Raw genomic sequence first — 20,679 nt, 5'->3', positions numbered from 1 at the left:
AGGCAGCGTCCGGGGCAGCCCCGCTCCTGTCTGGGGGCTTCTCGCTGGGCTGCCAGCCCCCGGACCCCCAGGACAGACGGCCCGGCCTGTCCGACGGCTAGCACGCGGGCGAAGCCTGACCGCCAGGCAGGATCCCACCGCCCCCCCGGGGACGAGCCGGGCAGCTCTGGCCAGTGTCGGTGCCGCGGTCACAGCCGGAGGAAGTGGCCTCAGAACAATCGCAGAATAAGATCTCCATATTTTAGCTCTATTGCGTGTAATAACGATCGTAGGTGTTTAAGAGGTAGGGCGTGACGACGTGATACGTCTTGGACGGATCCCGGCAACGGCACCCATTCCCCGCGTAGTCACCTCTCTGTGCGTGCAGGAGAATAAGGGAGGTGGCCCTCAGCGGATTTCAAGTTCACAATGCAGTCCCGGTCCCTGCGGTCCCCGTGCTGGACGTGGGACCCCCAGAACTCACCCACAGCTGGACGTGTGCCCCTTGACCCGCCTCTCCCTGGCCCCGGCCCCCAGCCCCTGGCCCCCGCCGCCCTCCTCTGCCTCCGTGAGCTCGGCTTTTTCAGATTTCACATATGAGGCCGCGCGGTCCTGGTCCTCCGGGCTTGGTCCACGGAGTGTAACGTCGCTCAAGGTTGTCCGTGGTGTGGCAAACGGCACAAGTCCCCTCTTTCTAGAAGTTGAGTAATATTCCATCGCGGACCTGAAGGCACAGCCCCCACGTTCTCTTCAACACGGTTCTATTTTGTAAACTGTGTATAAACACACAGACGCTGCTCCGAAAGCACATGTCTGCTTGCTCCCCACAGCAACCCCAGGGGAGTGCGGCCGGGGGGCGGCCGTGGCTCCCCTTCTTGCGGGGGCTGTCTGGGGCGGCCACCCCTCCTTCAGCCTCACTGCAGGGTCCGGGCTCGGGCTGGCACCGGGCGGGGGCCTGTCAGACCTGCTCTGCGCGGAGCTGCAACCCTGGAGCTGTTGGCCGTGAGGTCAACGTTACCGAATCAACAGTGTAGATTTGAAAGGTGTCTCCAGGGGCGTCTGGGGGGCTCGGTCGGTGGGGCGTCCGACTTCGGCTCAGGTCGTGATCTCGCGGTCCGTGGGTTCGAGCCCCGCGTCGGGCTCTGTGCTGACGGCTCGGAGCCTGGAGCCTGTTTCGGATTCTGTGTCTCCCTCTCTCTGACCCTCCCCCACGCTCATTCTGTCTCTCTCTCAAAAAAAAAAAAAATAAACATTGAAAAAAAGTTTTTAATTGATGAAAATTGATGCGACCAGAAGCTAATAGGAATCTAATCCTGGTTTTTCCCCTAAGAGCTACGATTTAGTATCCACTGCTCCAGGATTCGCAGTGACTTTATAGAGCATGGCTATCTCTGCCCCCGACACAGAGGGGCGGATTGCGAGGACATCATTTCAGCCCCTGGATCCAGCTGTGCCTGAAGCTCTGGGTCCATCACACAATCCCCACTACATAAATCGATGCATTTTCTGTTTTGGTTAAGCTTGTGGGCTGGGTCCCTGCTGCTTGCTAACAGAATCTTCCACAATAGCACAAAACACCAGTTGTACCAGGAGATGGCTTCTTCGTCCTCAGGCGTGGTCTCCTCTGGAATCACAGAAGGATTTTTACTTGCCAGGGACTCGACGCTCGGGAACTGAGAGCGGCAGGAGGGGTTGCTCGGGACCCAGGCCACCCCCCACCCCCTGCAGTGGAGGTCCCTCTCCGACTCTGGTGTTCCGTTGACCTCCCCAGAGACAGGCCACAAAGCAAAGCCGTCTCGAGGAGAGATTTATGGCGGTCGTTGGGACACACGAGAGGGCTTGCAGGCAAGGCGCCCCCACCGCCGCCTTTCCATTTTATTTAGTATGAAGGAGCAAGCTGTTCCCAAACCACATTTACACATTCCTCGCAAATCAGACGTCGTGCAGCGCCTTCTGGGACGGCACAGGGGCGGCCGTGCTCCTGGCTGTCCTCTCCCGCGGGAACCGTCAGCCCCCACGCCCCCCGCCCCGAGAACCCGGCTGGGGAGACCCGCTCCAGAGTGCGGGGTCGACTCACACTCTGCGACGCGTCCCAGCACCAGCCGGGGGCCCCCGTGAGCCTGTGACAGTAGATGAAGGGATACCCCAGCTCCTCCAGGGCTGAGACCCCCCCCCACCTGCTCAGCGCCCTGCCCGACACAGAAACCGCGTGCGACCGAGTGTCTGGAAGAAAACCGCGGGCTCCCCGACCTTCACCCGCGGCTCCTGGGTGCCTCCGAGGGGCAGCTCCCCGGTTCTTGCACAACTCGCCCCTGCTTACGACCAGCTCGGATGTCACGGCCCCCAAGCCCCCCACGCCCCGGCCGAGCCCCCACATCCCGCCGTGCGTGAGGGTCCTCAGCTCGGGAAGGCGGGGCTCCTGTTCTCACTTCTGTGCCTCCCGTTCACGCCCGGCCTCCGAGGGCAGGGGGTGCTGCCCGCACCTGGGGGGGCCGCCGTGATGTGTCGGGACCTGCCAAGGCGGTCCCGTGTCCCAGGCTCTGCCCGAGGGGACGGTGCCGCGGTGAGCCTCTGACCGGGCGGGCCCTCGGGCCAGCGGCGCAGTTTCCCATCAGCACACAAGGACGACAGCGCACTGGCTTCGCGGCAGCGGGGACCCGGCAGGTCAGCAGGCAGGCGAGGAGAACCGTCTGCAGGTGCCGCCTGGTCTGCGCCCCTGCCGGGGGTGAGGCCTTCGGGGCAGACGGGCACCACGGGCACGCCGGTTTAAACAAACCATCCCGAATAACCTGCAACAGCCTCGTTTTCAAAAATAAATCTGAGCCGGCGTCAAGGTCTCTGGGGCCGGAAGCGTGGGCTCCTCAGATCCCGTGAGCTCTGGCCTGGGCCTGTGCCAACCTCACGACTATATAATTTAATCTAATTGATCAATTAAATCCAAATAATTTTTAAACAAGCTGTAATAACAGTTATATAATTTCAGCACTACATATAATTTTCTTAACGACTTCACCAAAGGAAATTGCTCGCGGGGATTTGCCGTCTGCCTCGCGGAGACTGTCATCTTTGAGGCGCGAGGGGCCTTGGAAGCAACCTGGCCTCCGCGCTCAGGGCCCCGGGCAGAGGAGGCAGCTCCCTGGAGGTCTGATTCGGGGGCCCCTCTGGGTCAGGTCTCAGCGTCAACGTTCGGAGGGGTTCGTCACCCGGCCTCGCGGGGATCTTGGGGTTCTTCCCGGCTGCTCTGGTGCATTCCGCATCAGCCGTCTATCGCCCAGCTCTGCCGGGGAACGAACAACCCCCGGAGCCCAGAGGCCTGCCCGGCACGTCTCCCCCTGCTCGCTGGTTGGCCGGTCGGCTCCTCTGGACTTGGTTGAGCCTACGGCGGATCTGCGGTCAGCTGTGGGCGCCGTGCGCGTCGGGGGTGCCGGTCCGGTGCTCGCGGTGAGCACAGGCCGCTCCAAGCTCTGTCTGCACAGAGGCCCCCGCCTGAGGAGGCGCACCTCAGAGTGCGGGAGCCCGACGTGCCGGCCATGAGGCCCCGAGCGCAGGACCCGCTCCTCCGCCACGAGACAGCGGCCCAGCCGGTGGACTCTGATCCGGAAGAAGGCGGGCAGACACGGGACTTCCCGGGAAGGCACGAGCCGGACAGAGGGCCGGAAAGCACCAGGCGGGGACAGAGCCAGAAGTGTCCGGGGCCTGAGCTGTCGAGGAGGGTGCACCGCAGGGCGTCCCTCCCGCTGAGTGAGCGTCACCTTCTCGGGCTCCAGGTGCTCTGCGCGTGAGCCAGACCCCGCGGGGACAAGGCTGGCGGCTGCACGTTGGAGGGCGGGGACAGTGTCTGACCCATCCTCCAAGACCGCACACCTTGGGAAGCCATGACCCCAGAAGAAGGCAGAATGTTGTGGTCAGAGACAGAGACAGAGAGGGAGACAGAGAGAGAGAGAGAAGGAGACAGAGACAGAGAGGGAGACAGAGAGAGAGGGAGACAGAGACAGAGAGGGAGACAGAGAGAGAGGGAGAGGGAGACAGAGACAGAGAGGGAGACAGAGAGAGAGGGAGAGGGAGTTAGACAGAGACAGACAGGGATACAGAGACAGAGAGGGAGGGAGACAGAGACAGAGGGAGACAGAGAAAGGAGGAGGAGACAGAAAGAGAAAGACAGAGACAGAGAGACAGAAAGAGGGGGAGAGACAGAGAAAGAGACAGAAAGAGAGACAGAGAGAGAGAAAGGCAGAGAGATAGAAACAGAGACAGACAGAAATAGAGACAGAGAGAAAAAAAGAGGGAGAGAGACAGAGGGAGACAGAGACAGAAAGAAAGACAAAGAGACAGAGATAGAGAGACAGAGAAAGAAGAAGAGGGAGAGAGAGAGATACAGAGAGACAGAGACAGAGACAGACACAGAGACAGAAAGAAAGAGGGAGGGGAGAGACAGATACAGAGATATAACATAGAGACAGAGACAGAGATGGGAGAGACAGAGAGAGAGGAAGGGGGAGATAGAGACAGAGGGAGACACACACAGAGATAGTGAGAGACAGAGAGAGGGAGGGAGAGACAGAGAGAGAAAGAGACAGAAAGAGATACAGAGAGAGAGAGAAAGTCAGAGAGATAGAAACAGAGATAGACAGAGAGAGAGACAGAGAGAGAGAAAGAGACAGAGGGAGACAGAGACATAGGCAGAGAGAGCCAGAGACAGAGATAGAGACAGAGACAGAGAGAGGGAAAGAAGAGGGAGAGACAGAGAGATACAGAGACAGAGAGAGACAGAGAGGGACGGGTGCGGTCACCAGAAGCAGAAGGGACAGCTGTCGGCTGCAGAAACCACAGCGCTCCGTGTGGAGTCCTGGGTGCCGGCTGTCCCTCCGGGTCACCTGGTGGCCAAGGCCGAGGGAGGTGGCTTCGCTCCCAGCCTGGCCCACGGGGGAGGGCCCTTCCTGAGGCTCTGTCTCCTTTTATCCTCTCGAGGGCCTGGGGGGCTCTCAGAGCACCTCGTGGTGAAAATCCCAAGATCTCTCCTTAAACGCAGCCTCCGAGCCTTCCGTTAATTCTCTGTGTAAATGTTCCCGCAGCTGCCATTACCGGCCTCCGTGGAGCCGGGCTCTCCCAAACCAGCCCCAGTTTAGTTCGAGCGTCAAACGCTTTGCACAGCGGCCTGCTGCGGCTCCCACCCAGCCAGGGAGGGCCGGGGTGCCCCCCGAGCCCGGCGGAGCCCAGGCCTTGGAGACGGAGGGCAGACAGCCCGGGAAGCAGGCAGAGACCCCGGGGGCCGGAGCCCTGGGAGAGACGCCGACCCGCCTTCCGGGACGAGGCTGGCGGAGGCTAAGGGTCTCGCTCCCAAGGCCCCTCGCGTTTTGTTCTGTCCGTCCTGCTCCGCGCTCCAGCTCACAGACGCTTTCGAGTAGCCCCAGTTCGTCTGTTTTCTTGAGCCCACCAACACTTGCTTCAAAACCTTGAGTCCTTTGCCAATATTTGGAAATCAGAACAGTTCACATTTAACAGGACCTGGGATGTCTCTAGAAGTGCTGAGAAGTGTGGCCACAGATGTGCTCCCGTTTCCTCATGGAAAAGTGGAGAGTGCTGAGCACGCAGTGCTCCCTTCGGGAGCACGTTTCCCATCTGGCCCACATCAGGCACTTCTTTTACTTCCCTGGTCTCTGGACTTGCAAATTTGGAATCCCTTTTTTAGACCCCTGACTCCTCGTCAATCATTCTACGCCGGGAACAAAGTGCAACCACCATCACCACCATCACTGTCACCATCGTTACCATCATTACCATCATCACCATCACCACCACCACTATCACCTCCATTACCGTCGGGTCATCATCACCACCATCACCACAATCACCATCACCATCATCACCATCATCATCATCATCACCATCACCATCACCACCACCACCATCATCACCATCATCACCATCATCATCACCACCATCACCATCACCACCATCACCACCATCACCATCATCACCATCATCATCATCACCACCATCACCATCACCACCATCACCATCATCACCATCACCATCACCACCACCACCATCATCACCATCATCACCACCATCACCACCACCACCATCACCACCATCACCACCATCACCACCATCACCATCATCACCATCATCACCATCATCACCATCATCATAATCACCACCATCACCATCACCACCATCACCATCATCACCATCACCATCACCACCACCACCATCATCACCATCACCATCATCACCATCATCACCATCATCACCATCATCATCACCACCATCAACATCACCACCATCACCACCACCACCATCATCACCATCATCACCATCATCATCACCACCATCAACATCACCACCATCACCACCATCACCACCACCACCATCACCACCATCACCACCACCACCATCACCACCATCACCATCATCACCATCATCATCATCACCACCATCACCCCCACCACCATCACCATCATCACCATCATCACCACCATCACCATCACCACCATCACCACCATCACCATCACCATCATCACCATCATCACCATCATCACCATCATCATCATCACCACCATCACCATCACCACCACCACCATCATCACCATCATCACCATCATCATCACCACCATCACCATCACCACCATCATCATTATCACCACCATCACCATCATCACCATCACCATCATCACCATCACCATCACCACCACCACCATCATCACCATCATCACCACCATCACCACCACCACCATCACCACCATCACCATCATCACCATCATCATCATCACCACCATCATCATCATCACCATCACCACCATCACCATCACCACCACCACCATCATCACCATCATCACCATCATCATCACCACCATCACCATCACCACCATCACCACCATCACCACCATCACCATCATCACCATCACCACCATCACCATCACCACCATCACCATCATCACCATCACCATCACCACCATCACCATCACCACCACCATCATCACCATCATCACCATCATCATCACCACCATCACCACCACCACCATCACCATCATCACCATCATCACCATCATCATCATCACCACCATCACCATCACCACCACCACCATCATCACCATCATCACCATCATCATCACCACCATCACCATCACCACCATCACCACCATCACCATCATCACCATCACCACCATCACCATCACCACCATCACCACCATCACCATCACCACCATCACCATCACCACCACCACCATCATCACCATCACCATCATCATCATCACCACCATCACCACCATCACCATCATCACCATCATCATCATCACCACCATCATCATCACCATCACCACAATCACCACCACCACCATCACCATCATCACCATCATCATCACCATCATCACCACCAGCACCATCACCACCATCATCACCATCACCACCATCATCATCATCTTCATCATCCTCTTCATCACGATAATCATCATCACCACCACCACCATCACCTCCATTGCCGTCGCCATCACCTCCGTCACTGCACATACACACACAGAGATTCTCTCTCCCTCATCAGACTCATTTCTTGAACTCCGACCCCTATGGGAGCTCTGTCACTGCACCCAAGTGCTGTTGGCCTATACAGAATACAAGTGAGCACAACCGGCTCAGAGCTGTGGGTAGTACCAACGAGCGGGGGCGGGGTCGGAACCCGACGTCAAGAATGCGCATCTTGCACGGGCCTAAAGATGTGTGGGTGAGGCTGGCCCACGCCAGCTGTGGAAGGATCGTCATCCGTTTCTCTGACGCCCTGTTCCTCGGCCGGGCCAGCACCCACTTCTGCTTCTCTTAGACTGCTCTCCGGGATTTCTCTGAGGAGCCACCTATCCTGCATCTTTTGATGGATATGAGGCAGACCCCACCCCCCAGACCCAGAAACGGTCCATGGCTCATCTGGTCAGTTAGCATATTCCACACCTCCGGTCCCAGGGTTGGTTTGAAGTTGGACACATGGCCCAAGACAGGACAAGATTCAATTCTTTGAGTTGTTGCTGTGTGTGTGTGTGTGTGTGTGTGTGCGCGCGCGTGTGTAAGCCTGGAAGATGGTGCTCTTTTCCCAGAAGTTTGCACCCCCGGCGGGATGTGGCTGAGGAGGTTATGGGGACCACCTTCGCTGGCGACTGGGGCCTGGCTGAGAACGGAGAGCCCAACAGAGGATAGGCCACATGAGGGACCCTGGGAAGCACGTGAACCCCAGCACCCAGTTAGCTGAATCTGCTTTCGTGACCAGTAACTCTTCTCTTATTGCCATTTTCAGTTGGGTTTCTGTCACTCGTTATGAGCAAAATAGTCTTGGCATATTCGTATTCGTTTCCTTTCCTGGAAGATGTTTCCGGAAATGCCCCGGCCCCACCTGGCTGCCGCGGGGCTCGAAGGTCACGTCATCCTCCCAGCTTCAACTTCCTTCTCCAAGAAATGCGAGGAAAGTGAGGTAACACACACGCTGTTTGTCAACCGAGTTTCCCCCTCGGAATAAGAGAGGGGTGGACCCTCAAGGGTGTGGGCCCCGCCCTGCCCCCACCCCGTCGGCTCTAGGCCGGTCCTCTGGTTGGGATGATGAGCATGCTCTCCCTGCCCTGGTGCCCACCTCACCCAGGCGGTCTGTTCTCAGAGATTGCCATCCAAGCACAGCCACGCAAAGGGCACCAGTCCCTTGAGAGTTCAGGCCAGGGGAGTGGGGTGGCTTCCCCAGACATCCTGGCACAGCCCTAGAGGCGGGCATGAGGGGCAAGACGAGGAAACCATCGCGGCCCCTCTGCCAGGGAGGCCTGCCTGACCATTCTCCTCCCTCAGCTCAAATGACCAAGATACCCTCTCAAAACGGGCTCGGCAATGCCCACAGGCATTGCTTTTCCCATTGCTTTGGAAGTGCCGGTCCGAGGCCCATCACTCACCGGCTGGGTGATCTTGGACAAGTGTCGGATTTTCTCATCTATAAAGTGAACACGAAAATCCGAAGGTGAAAGCTTGAGAGCGAGAGAGAGAACCGTTAGATTCTGTTCCCACAGGCCACACGCACGGGCCGCGGCGAGAGCTCTGACACAAGCGGGAGCTGGCCAAGGGCTCTCACTCAGACCTCGCCTCCTGCCAGGTCGCGATCGCCCCTGTGGATGAACAAGGCAGGGGTTACGGCGGTGCCACGGGGAAACGGACTCCCAAAGACTGACCGAACCACAGACACTGCAAATAATGACACGGGAGCGAAAAGAACCCAGAAGCCCCGTCCCTCCACGCGCCGCCACGCCCGAGTCCCCACGCCGCAACCGAGCATCTCCATCCCTCCCCTGGTCCTGCGCAGCTGCTCCCTCCCCCCTCCCTCCCCCTCTGTGCTCCTCCCCAAGGCCCCAGCGGGGCTACAGTCCGCATGCTCTGACACACTTTCATTTCCTGGCGCGAGAGACGCTGGAGGGGACCGGGGCCACTGACAGAACAGCTGCTGTGTGTTCCTTCCCAGACTGTTTGTCAAGCGGGTGCCTGCCAGTATTTCCACACGTAGCATCTCCAGCGCCGTGGGTCCAAATGCTTCCTTCCCTGCCTCCCCCTCAGTGTGGACGGGAAGAAGGAGGTGCGGCAGGGATAGAAAGAAATGAGTAACGTGAGAAGAGTGTGGGTCTAAAGCGGGTTTGGGGCCTCAGACCCCTGTGCTACCCCGATGGTTAGCCCCCCGCACCGTCTGCCCCTGGAGAAGGGGGCAGGATGGCGGCAAACAGCACGAAGCCTGGCTTCCCCTGAGAGAGATGGTCTTCCCCTGGGTCCGTGGCCCTGCTTGACAAGCAGTGATTAACACAGCAATCCTGGGAGGGAATCAGGAAGCAGCCCAGCCTCTGAAATTACTTTCTGCTAAGCTCCTCTCCCCTCTCCAGACGGCCACCCGTGTCCCGGATGGAGAAAAGGGGGCGGCTTCAGCTGCACTTAGAAATATCTGTCCCAGGGGCGCCTGGGTGGCTCGGTCGGTTAAGCGTCCGACTTCGGCTCAGGTCAGGATCTCACGGTCCGTGAGTTCGAGCCCCGCGTCGGGCTCTGTGCTGACAGCTCAGAGCCTGGAGCCTGCTTCGGATTCTGTGTCTCCCTCTCTCTCTGCCCCTCCCCTGTTCATGCTCTGTCTCTCTCTGTCTCAAAAATAAATAAACGTTAAAAAAAATTTAAAAAAAAAAGAAATATCTGTCCCACTAGCTCCCCCGCGGGCTGGCTTCCCTTTGACAGGCTTCGAGTGTCTCCTCGAAGGTGTGACCGGATTTTCCCAAAACACACTTCCCTTTAGCAACCCAACAAGCCTCCCAGGTGTAGAATGCGGCCTCGTAAGGCTGTGCCGAGGAGCCTGGGACCCAGCCAGCTGGCATCCAGGGTGGAGAGGGGGCCGGGGCTTGTGGTCCAGCTCTGAGCATCAGCCCGGCTTTGGGCAAGAAGCAAGCCCGGGACGTGTGCAGTCGCATGGCAGAGCTAGACACACAGCTGGACTACGTTTCCCAGACTCCCCAGCTGCAAGGTGCAGCCATGTGACCGAGTTCTGACCAATGGCATGGGAGCAGAACTGATGGGCTTCCCTCCCAGGCCCAGACCGGATCCAGGCTCTGTCCCGGGCTCTGTCCCCATGGCCAGCCGAGTACAGAGGATCACGGCGCTCAGAGGAGGAAAGAGCCGCGGGACCCTCAGGCACCTGGGTGGAGCCTACACCTGCCAACCGGCCCCGATGACCTACATTGAATAGTGACATGAGTTTTTAATGCCGAAAGTAAACGTTCTCTGTATTAAGCCTCCGAGATTTCATAGTTGTATCTGTCCCCACAGCTGGCATATTTTGCATTTGTTGATATAATTCCCCAAGTCAATATTTGGTCGTTGGTCGAGACTTTATTTGCGGCAAATAACGGAAAACCCAACATGTACGGGCTTGAACAGAGTAAATGGAGTTTATTAGCTCCTGTAACTGGGAAGTGAGGGGCAGGCGGGGTCCAGGCATGGCTTGATCAGGGATCCAAAGCCGCCCAGGGAGTGCGTGCCTGTGTTGGCACAGCCCCCTAGGCTGGCTCTGAGTCAGCCAAGCCCCCGTCTGTGGGGGCCGAGGGGGCATCTGGCCACGACCGGCAGGGGCTGTCGTCCGGAGTTCTTCGCATGTCCAGGGGGACGTGAGCCCCCACTGTCCAGGCTGAGGCGCACTGACCCCTGAGCTTAGAGCCTCAGAGGGGAGGAGGAGTGCACCAGCCACGCTGGAGAGTCGTGGGGGCACTCTCGCTGGCCCCAGGGAGCCGGGGACACAGACACGGTGGGAGGGGCTGTGGGAGATTCTGGCACGGTCCACCTGCCCTCCTCCTTTCGGGAAACGGCGGCAGCCTGCGCGTGCACGATCCCAGCCCGGCCCGTGTGCTGCCGGGAGATCCTTGTTCCGCGTGGGGGGCGAGTGCGAGGCTCTCCGGTGACAGGTCTGTGAGCACGTCGCTCGGGGCTGGGTGGGGGGTGCTGTGCAGGAGCCGCTGAGCCAAGTCCTGGGACAGCAGACACGGGGGGCGGAGGCCCCGCTCAGCCGCGTCCCTGAGTCCCTCCCGCCCTGGGCCGTGCGGACAATTCCGCACGTCCCTTCTCTGCCTGCTGCTGCGTGGCTTTAACATCGGTTGTGGCCAAAGGAACGTGGGAAATACAGACCTGGTTCCACGGACAGAGCGTCTTCCTTCTCTACTGCGGTGAAACTTCAGATTCATCTGGTTTGCTGAGTTTGTGACCTTACGTGACACACACACCCCCCAGGGCGGTCTGGGGCCAGGCCGAGCCTAACGAATTCCCTGAAGTCTGGTCGCAAGATCCCGCCAAGGACCCCTCCCCTCATCCCCCTCAATGCCCTACTGCCAACTAAAAATAACGATGGTGGCACTTCCCGCCGTGGACGGTGAGCATTTCGCCAGGCTCACGTGAATTCTCTCAATCTTACAGAGCGGTGAAACATAGCTTCAGAAACTGTGGCTCGTTTCCCGGGTCTCTAACGTACAATTACTAGGTGAAAATAGGGCCACGTCACGTGGTCTGGTCTCCCCACGTATCTAAAAGCACACGGAGCCCCCGCCCTGCCTTTGGGCTTCCTGGAACCACCACTGGCAAACGTGTGGGGGCCCTGCGAGGCCCGCGCTGCAGCCCCACCCCTCCAAGCAGGGGGGAAGGGGCCTGGCCTGAGCACCTGCCGCCCCCACAGGTCACGCTCGCAAGCACGCTCCCGAGCCCCGAGCCTCTGCCCGGCCCTGCTTCTCTCGGACTCTCGGGGAAACCTTTGGAGAAGAGGCAGGAGAGAAGCAGCAGCCGCCCAGCCTCCGCAGAGACAGACTCGCAGCACAGCTTCTGCTCGGCAGGGAATGTTCCAACTTCCGCGGGAGCCGCGTCCACCGGCGCAGCCCCGCCATCTGGAACGTTCTGACTCGGATCCACTGGTGTTTACTTTCTAAAACTTTGCATGGCTGGGGCCTGAGATGGGGAGCAGCTGTGTGTGGAAAACACGTGCTTCCTCTCATATGCCGCGGTGACGCGTAACAGCTTGCCTTCAGTCTTTTAAAAAACACAAACCAAAAAAAGAAGGAAAGAGAGAAAGAGCGTTGCCAAGGGCTCCCCTCCTGGAGGAGAGATACTGGTGATTCTGGAAGAACGGAAACGGCCCTGGAAGGGGGAACGGCCGCACACAGGTGAGCTGGGTGGTGCCGGTCGGTGCAGAGGACACGGCGGCAGGTGCGTGCCGCGTGAAGGGCCTTCTGCGCGGGATCAGGGGCCCCCGGCCGGCAAGAACCCCACACGCATCTGCCCGGGCTGCTCTGAGACGTGCAGGCCAGGGGAGGGGGCGGAGGTCGTGAGTGGGGAGATTGGGGTCTCAGCTCCAAGCTGGCCCTCTGGCCCCGCGTCTGTCCAGGCCGTGTGGGGAGTGGTGGCAGCCCGACTAGAACTCACTCATTAGAAGCCGCATTAACCCAGGAAATCTGACGCTGGGGGATGGCCAGATGAGCCTCGGGGCGGAGACCAGAGCCTTGGGTCTCGCCAAGCCCCCCTCTCCGACCCACCTTGACTTTCACGTCTCTCTGGCTCCCTCCGTGCCGAGCCCCCAGACCCACACTCCATAAGGCTTTGTCTCCCTTAAGTTGCCCCTCTCGACCCCTCACATGGCAACAGAACCAAGGGGCCACAGCCCCCAGGTAAAGACTACATTTCCCAGCCTGCCTTGCAACAAGATGTGGCCACGTGACCCATCCTGGCCAATCAACTGTGGCGAGGGTGATGCCCAGAAGGCTGGGGCAGACATCCTCCCTTCCCGGGTGGAGAGCCGTCCCTGGGACCCCACAGGTGTAGAGGGAGAAGGAAGACATATCCAACGAAGGAAGCTGGACGATGCCAGGAAGGCCTCCCCCACCGTCAGAGATCCTGCCCAAGCCACGGCTGGCCTGAGAATTGGCCCACCCGGACGCACATGAGCCAGAGAACGGTCGCTTCAGCACTCGTCACCCATAGGTCTGTGTCTCTCAGCCAACTTGATAGAAATGCAATCCCGTGACTATCTGCTGAATGTCTTTCTTTCCTGACGGACTGGAAGGCTCCCTGGAAAATCTCCAGATACAATGTTTGTTGAATGAAGGAGGGAAGGATCAACGGGCAGACGGTCCACACAGACACTGGTGAAACAGACTGGTTCTCTGTGGTCCCCTCCGTGGGGAGTGGGCCCAGAACAAGGGATGCACACCCAACTCGGAGAAGTTGTCAGAGCCGAGTGAAGCTTCTGTCTCTGGTCTTGACACTGAACTGGATACGTGGCCATTTTCAACCCGAATCGCCCAAATCGAGGAGCCAGGAAGCTCGGCTTCAAGAAAGGATTCGTCAGACAGGACATCTTCTGTGTCACCCGGGACAAAGCGGTTTAATTGTTTCCATTATCCCTGGGCTTTTATTATCCTGGCTCCTGATCGTCTCCTTTAATTAAGCCGTAATTAAGTGACCAGGATGCTTGCCTGGTGTTAACGAACACGCTCTCAGGCATGGCTCGGCCAGGGGGCCCCAGCGGCCAGCAAGGAGAATCCTTGCGTCTCCTGACCTCTTCTGGTCCTTGGCTGCTGTGAGGGGACGCTGTCACCAGGAGTGCACCGGGAAGGAGCAGAACCGGGCGGCAGTGGAGTGGGGGTGGGCTCTTCCCGCCCCACCCCCCCGTGTCCGGCAGGTGGAGGTGACTGCGGCTTCCAGACACAGGTCACAGCGACGACCGGCTCTCAGCTCCAGAGACTCGTCTTCCCTTGTGTCTAGCTAGCCTCAGCCATGTGTCTGACCCGGTCCCTTGTGTCATAGACCCCTGTTCCTTTTGCCTGATGAGAACCTGGTGGATGTCCCTTCTGCTGGTGACAGCATCGCAGCCTCCCTTGGGGAGCGGCCCCCCCCCCCCCGCCAGCGTCAGTGCCTCCTTATCTGCTTGCAGGGCGGGCCTATGACTGTCCCACCCCCTGGCCCAGTGACGTGCAGGACAGGGGACATGACCTGGCCAGGCGAGGGCAGGTGTGATCCTAGGACCTCTGCAGCCACTATTCAGAGACCGGCTTTCAGGGGCCACCTCGTGGAGAGAGCCAACCCAAGAGAGGACAGGGCTGAGAGCTGGAGAGAGAAGACTTTGGCAACACGTTTGTGCGCCTGGGTACAGCCGAGCCTGAAGCTCTGGCTGTCTTTGAACTTTGAGTTACATGAGCCCTTGGGGCTGCACCCAGTCTGAGCTGAACCGCTCTCAGCTGTAAGAGAAACATGGCCCGCTGTGGCCACAGCAAGCCAAGGGCCCCACCCGAGGCTTTCCCCGCCACGGGAACCTGAGCGGGAGGAGAGGTCCACTCCCAGGAGCAGGCCCGGCTCCAGATGCTGAATCGGCAGCGGTCTGAGCGGGACCGGCACGGGGAACCATCGCTCCTCCCCTGCCGCGTGGAGGCGCTGCAGAGCGTGGCCCCCGCACAGTCCCGTGGACCTCGTGGGCTGCTGGTCCAGGTCCCCCAGGAGGCTCTCGCGGCGGCCCCAAACTGTGGCTCCGTGCTACCTGGGAAGGAAGCTGCCGAGACGCCCTTTCGGCCTCCAGCGTGCTGACGGAGCCCTGCCTCCCTCGGCCCCGCCCGGGCCTCCTCGGGGGGCTTGGGGTCACTCAGTGCATCTCAAACCGCTTAACGGCTCGGAACAGCAGCGATCATTTCCTTTGGGCACCAATCTGCATCTGGGCACTTAGTAGGAACGGGTCATCTCTAAGGCACCGGCCGGGGCAGCTCAGACGGGGCCTGTCGCCAGTGCACGCGGCTGGCAGGCCGGCGCGGGCTCCCTCGGGGTCTCAGCCCACCGCCTCGTGGCCTCTCCGTGGGCCGCTCGGGCTTCCCCGCGGCAGGGAAATGGGTTCCAGATCCCAAGGTCTCAGAGACAAGTGTCACCTGTGTGACTTAGCGCCAAAGGTCACGTGAGGTCCTTCCCATCACTAGGAACCATGCGGATTCCAAGGGAAGCGACGTGCCCCCCACCCCCCCCCCCCCCCGTGAGAGGCCGTCACCGTCACAGGTCAGAACAGGAATGTGCTGGGCTGCACTGTTTGCCCAAAACACACCATGGAGTCCTACCCCCAGTGCCTCGTATGTGTGACCTGTTTGGAGGCAGGGTCTTTGCAGACCATCACGTTAAATGAGGTCACCCGGTGGACCCCGATCCGCATTGACCTTATCAGAAAAGATTAGGACATAGACACAGAGGGGTGACCACGGGAGGACGTGCCGGCCCGTGCACCAAGGACAGCGGCCTCCAGAGAAGCCAGCCTGCCCACACCCGACCTTGCATTTACAGCCTCCAGGACCGGGGACTTGGCCACGGCAGCCACGGAAACTCATACGGTCGCAGCCACATCTGGAAAACGCGTGCTGCACCGGGTGTCCCGCAGCCTCTGACGTCGGGTCAGAGAGAGAGGGCAGAAGCAGGAGGAATCAGGATTTGCAAACGCTCAGCGCGGCCCTGGGGGGGCAGGGTCTGGGGGCAGGGCCGAGGGGGGGGGACGCGGCGGCCAGGTGTGACCCCCGACCCTGCGCGCTGAGCTGGATGCCCCCGCCCGCCCACGCCCTCTCCACGCGCTTTCACGCGGGCCTCTGGAAGCAGGTTGTCTTTGCAGATTGCTAAAAAGCTTCCACGTGTGGAAGTAAGTCCGGAGGTGACTCTTCTCCCAGAACAGCCGCCCACCCGTCCCCACACAGGCCTCCGTCTTAGAGGTCCCAGGTTCCAGACGCCTGTGGCCACGTCCTCCCCACACGGAGCCTGGAACGCACGTGGCCTGAAGGCCGCCCCATCCTACCCGCCCCCGGGAGCCTGCGCAGAGGCCCCCTTCACAGCCGGAGGCCCCGAGCGACTCCTTCCACACAAAGATGGCCCCACCCCAAGGTGGCCTGTTCTGTCCACCTACACAGAGAAGAGCCCAAAGTTTCTCTGACCGCAGGTGGGACGGTCCCCTTGGGCAGATGTCCCGTCACGGTGTGCGGGTGAAGGCAGCCACGGGGACAGGGAGGGCAGGACATTTGGCCGGATCACCCCGGGGACAGCCTCAGCGGGGCCACCAAGTCTAGGCCCGGGACACCCCCTGAGGGCGCCCTCCCTCCACGCACCGCTCGCGCCCACGGAGGCCCCCTGCAGGAAGCGCTGGTGCCTCGAAGCCGGTCCTGCAAACGGCAAGGCGGATGTGTGACTACCCTCCTCCTCGAATCGCGGGCGACTGCACCGGGGCGACACGTGATACTTAGTTACCGGTGATGGCACCTGGACTAAAGGTAATAATTACAGACGAAGCTGCTTACTCAGCCCTGCCCGAGAGGATGGACAGGCACGGGGGAAGGAGCCGCACAAAGGAACAGTAAGATTGCATCCGGAATATTCTGCTCCCGCCTCTGCGGGCAGATGACAGGCTGTGACACCATCTCTCTACGCGGAGGGGCTGGCGCGGCCGCCTGGCGACACGGCTTCCTGACAGGCGGGCCGCAGGACGGACGCCTCCGGGCAGCACGGGGCCAGCGGGCCCGCTGGGGTCCCACGCCCTCAGCTCTTTCAATGCCCCCCCCTCACCGGGACTCACCCCTTCCGTCTTCCGGGTGCCACGGGGCAGTGGCCCTCCCGCCAGGCGGCCTGAAGTCCGATTTGGGCTCTGCTCCCGGGTAGCCGTGTGTCCCCAGGGTAGCGTGGCTCACACCTCGCTGTCCCAGGGTCCTCTGTTGTGAGACGGGTTAGTAGCACGGCCTTCCTCGTGGGGTGTCATAAGCGTTAAATGATCACGTAGTTAGGACTTGCTCGGGAGGCGCGCAGGGCGGTGAGGCTCTTGGAGTGACGCCGTGGTGGCGAAGCCGCGGGGCTGCCTCTGTCCACACCCACGAGTCTGCAACTCAGGACGGAACCTGGTCCTCGGTAACAGCCTGTTCGTGTTGGCCCCTCACTTGTCACGAATGCGCCACTCTGATGACACTGACATAAGAGGTCAACAACAGGAGAAACTCGAGGGGGTGGAATATGGGAACTCTACCGTCTGCTCAATTTTCCGCAATCCTAAAACTGTTCGGAGGTAGCCAAAATCTTTGGTTTTTTTATAAATAAACCCAAAAATGTGAATTTCACTTACTCACTACAGTTCCTCCCATGCTGGTCTCCCCACTTTATGTCTCACGGCCCCTTCCCGCCTGGCCACTTTCAGCGGATAGCTTGGTTCCCATCCTGACTCAGTTTCTCCCCAGCGTGTGGGGGCCAGTGAAGCAAAAGGGGACACCTCCCTGCAGGTTTCTGGGAAAGTTTTTTGTTTTTTTTTTTCCTGACAGGTTCTGTCTCTTCTTCCTGTTCTGAATATAGATGCAATGCTTGGAGATACAGCAGCCACTTTGTACCCATGAGGTCAAAAAGACATACACTAAGTATGATGGAGCAGGAAGTGAGTCTGGGGTCTCACCGACATGCTCTAGCCGTTGTTGGAGCCTTACGCTGCCTATTTGTCCTCCTTTGCTTAACCTACTATGGTCAGGTTTTTGTTAGATGCCGTTGAACATAATCCCAAATAATGCGTTCTGCCTTTGGGACTAGCCCCCTCAGGCCTACACGCCAAGGCAAACAGGTGGGTGGCCTTGTGCCCACACCTTGGCCTCAGTGTCCCAGCCCCTGACGAGCAGCCAGGCCAATGCCAAGGAACCCCCATGACTTAGGCTTTCATCCAAGTAACGGGATTACTAAGCAATCAAGATTCAGCGGAAGAATCAAATGGACTTTCTACAGCGGGAGTTCTGCAGAGCTGGGGCGTGAGGGGGCTGGCATTAGTCCATCTGGGAAGAGAAGGAGCTACGTTCCCGCGTGAGCTGGAGAGCCCCCTGCTCAGCCTGGAGACGCTTGGGCCCCACCTCTGAGCCATCCAAGAGAGATGCCATCCAAGGGGCCATCCGAGGGGCCCAGGGCAGAGCTGGCAAGTGGGTCTGTGTGTGAGCAACCTGCAGTGTGGTGTCCTGGGCCCCTGAGCGCCCCCCCCCCCCGTCTGGGTGGTGCAGCGATGAGCGAGTCTCCCGTGGGCACCAAGTCTGTGTGCCTGTGCCGGTGGATGGGCATCCAGCCCCACTCCCCCTTAATTTGCTTGATCGAGGCAAAAAGGACTCTTTTCATTTTCTGGAAGCATTTGTGTGTCTCAGCCCCCCTGCTGGGCCCAGGCGCCCGGCCACGTCATGAGTGCAGGCTTCTCACTTTCTTTCTCAGGAGAAATTTCTTATTTCAGAGCATCTCACGGGGAAAGCAGGGGGGGGGGGTGGGGTGGAGGGGGCTGACCTTGAGGTTCTGAGGCCAGTTCTGTGACAATGACTTCAAGAAGCCAGCTTTGCACTAGGGCCGGAAGGCGCTGCCAGCAGGAGTGTGGATGTCCCACGTCCCTGGCAGCAGGCAGGGAGTGGAGGAGGGGCCTCCCAAGGTCACTGGCGAGTGGCAGAGGAATGCTCCTTCCCGGCCCAGGAGAACTTGGCCTCACACCGGCTGTGCGGAGCGGCGGCCCACGCAGCGGTCCACGGCCCCCGGGGGCACCGACGTGGGTAGGGGCACCAGCCACCACGCCCACAGGGCACGGAGCAGGGGCTCGGCCAGCCAGGATTCTGCCTCCAGTTCCAACACTGGCTCACCGTGAGCCCCTGGGCAACTGGTTTCTTTTCTCCCAAGCTCAGTTTTTCATATAAAAATGCTACCGGGTATCAGCCAGGGATTGTTCAGTCACTGAGAACGGCGGACGCCCCAACTGAAATTGTAGAAGGGCGCATATTGACAGAGTTGGCCAAAACGGCTGGGGAGAGCGCGAGCTTCAGGTACATCTTGATCCAGGTGCTCCCGCAGTGTCATTGAGACCAAGTCTCTCCTGGCTCTGTGTCCAGGCCGCCTCTTCGCTCCCGGTGACAAGTTGCCACCAGCAGACCCCCAAGCGCTCGGGACACGGGGAGCCTCCTTCCGGCCACAGCACAGAGCTCCGGTTGCGGCTCGTTAGCGCGACTTGGGTCACATGGCCGTTCCCGGCCAATCAGATGGCCAGAGTCAGGAGCCACTCTGATTGGCCGGGCCGGGTCACGCGCACGCCCGTGGCGCCCGCGCCCCCACCCTCCCCACTGGACTAGAAGGGGGTCGCAGGGGCTCCTGTCCCAAGTTGGGGCGCGTTTCTCGGAGGGGCGCTGTGGGGCTTTGGGCTCCTCACCCTGGCCCCTCGCGACTTGGTCGGTCAGCAAGCCCCCAACCCCCAAGACCCCGGCCCAAAGCCCTATGGGCACAGGGGGTCCCCCGGGCCTCGGGCTGGAGGCCGTGCGTCCTGCAGAGCACCTGTGCAGCAGCAGGTGCTGGGTCCGCGGGCCAAGTGCAGGCGCAGCGCACCCCCCACCCGCCCCCGCCCGAAGGCAGCAGCTCACCAAACCGAACCAACCGGAAACCTCAATCATTTACTGAACGTTTACTGCTGACACCCCGTGGAGATGGAAAAAATGAAAACCTGTCCAGCGACCCAGGTTCCACCTGCTGTACCCGGTCCAACCTCTGCTTTCCAGGCAAATAGGACAAGGGCTAGCCTAGCCCTCTTCAAATCCAGCCCAGGCAGAGGCTGGTTGGGCTGGTTCCCGTCCTCTGGCGGGAAAGGCCAGGGGGTCGCCAGCCCCAGACCTTGAGCCCCAGGAGCAGCTCTGGCTGCAGAGGGATTTGCAAATGAATCTAGAGGGCCTCCGGGAAAGCAGCAGACTGCCCGGACCCCCACCGCCTGGCCCTTGCGGGCAGAGGAGACTTGCCGGTAAGAAAGGGGATTCCCATCTTACACGAGCCTTTCCTGGAAAACGAGGAGGGAGGTCTCCCCAACCCCCCTGACCAGGCCAGCGCCGCCTTGATGGTAACGTGGACACGGTGACCCCAAACCACGCTTCTTTCTAGATGACAAGGCCTAATCTGGATGGACACGCTCTGGCCCCGGACCCAGGTGAGTGCTCTCAGAAACAGAAGCCCAAGTGAAAAGCAGCTGAAATAATGAGGGTTAATGATCTCTCACCCATAACTATGGAAGCAGGCTGGCTGAGGGTGGGCTGATGGGCGGCTCGGGAGCGCTTCTCGGGGACCGCCAGGCGGCCGCCGTGTTCTTGCAGCCCAGCCCAGCCCTGAAAGCCTCAGGGAGCCCCTCACTCCTTGTCTCCTGTC

At 59.7% G+C, this 20,679-nt stretch overlaps 1 protein-coding gene across 5 annotated transcripts in view; it reads right to left on the bottom strand.

The window, feature by feature from the left end:
• GALNT9 (polypeptide N-acetylgalactosaminyltransferase 9) overlaps positions 1–19,477 on the bottom strand; it is a 106,556-nt gene extending 87,079 nt beyond the window's left edge. For all 5 annotated transcript variants that reach the window (XM_042962361.1, XM_042962366.1, XM_042962365.1 and 2 more), the window contains exon 1: positions 17,084–19,477. The gene's annotated coding sequence lies outside the window, so the exon portion shown is untranslated. The remainder of the gene's footprint in view (positions 1–17,083) is intronic.
• Between the last annotated feature and the right edge of the window lie 1,202 nt (positions 19,478–20,679).

This window comes from Panthera tigris, chromosome D3, assembly GCF_018350195.1.
Source record: "Panthera tigris isolate Pti1 chromosome D3, P.tigris_Pti1_mat1.1, whole genome shotgun sequence".
NCBI lineage: Eukaryota > Metazoa > Chordata > Mammalia > Carnivora > Felidae > Panthera > Panthera tigris.
The sequence above is the reverse complement of the archived record's forward strand: the minus strand, read 5'-3'. Positions and strand labels throughout refer to the sequence as shown.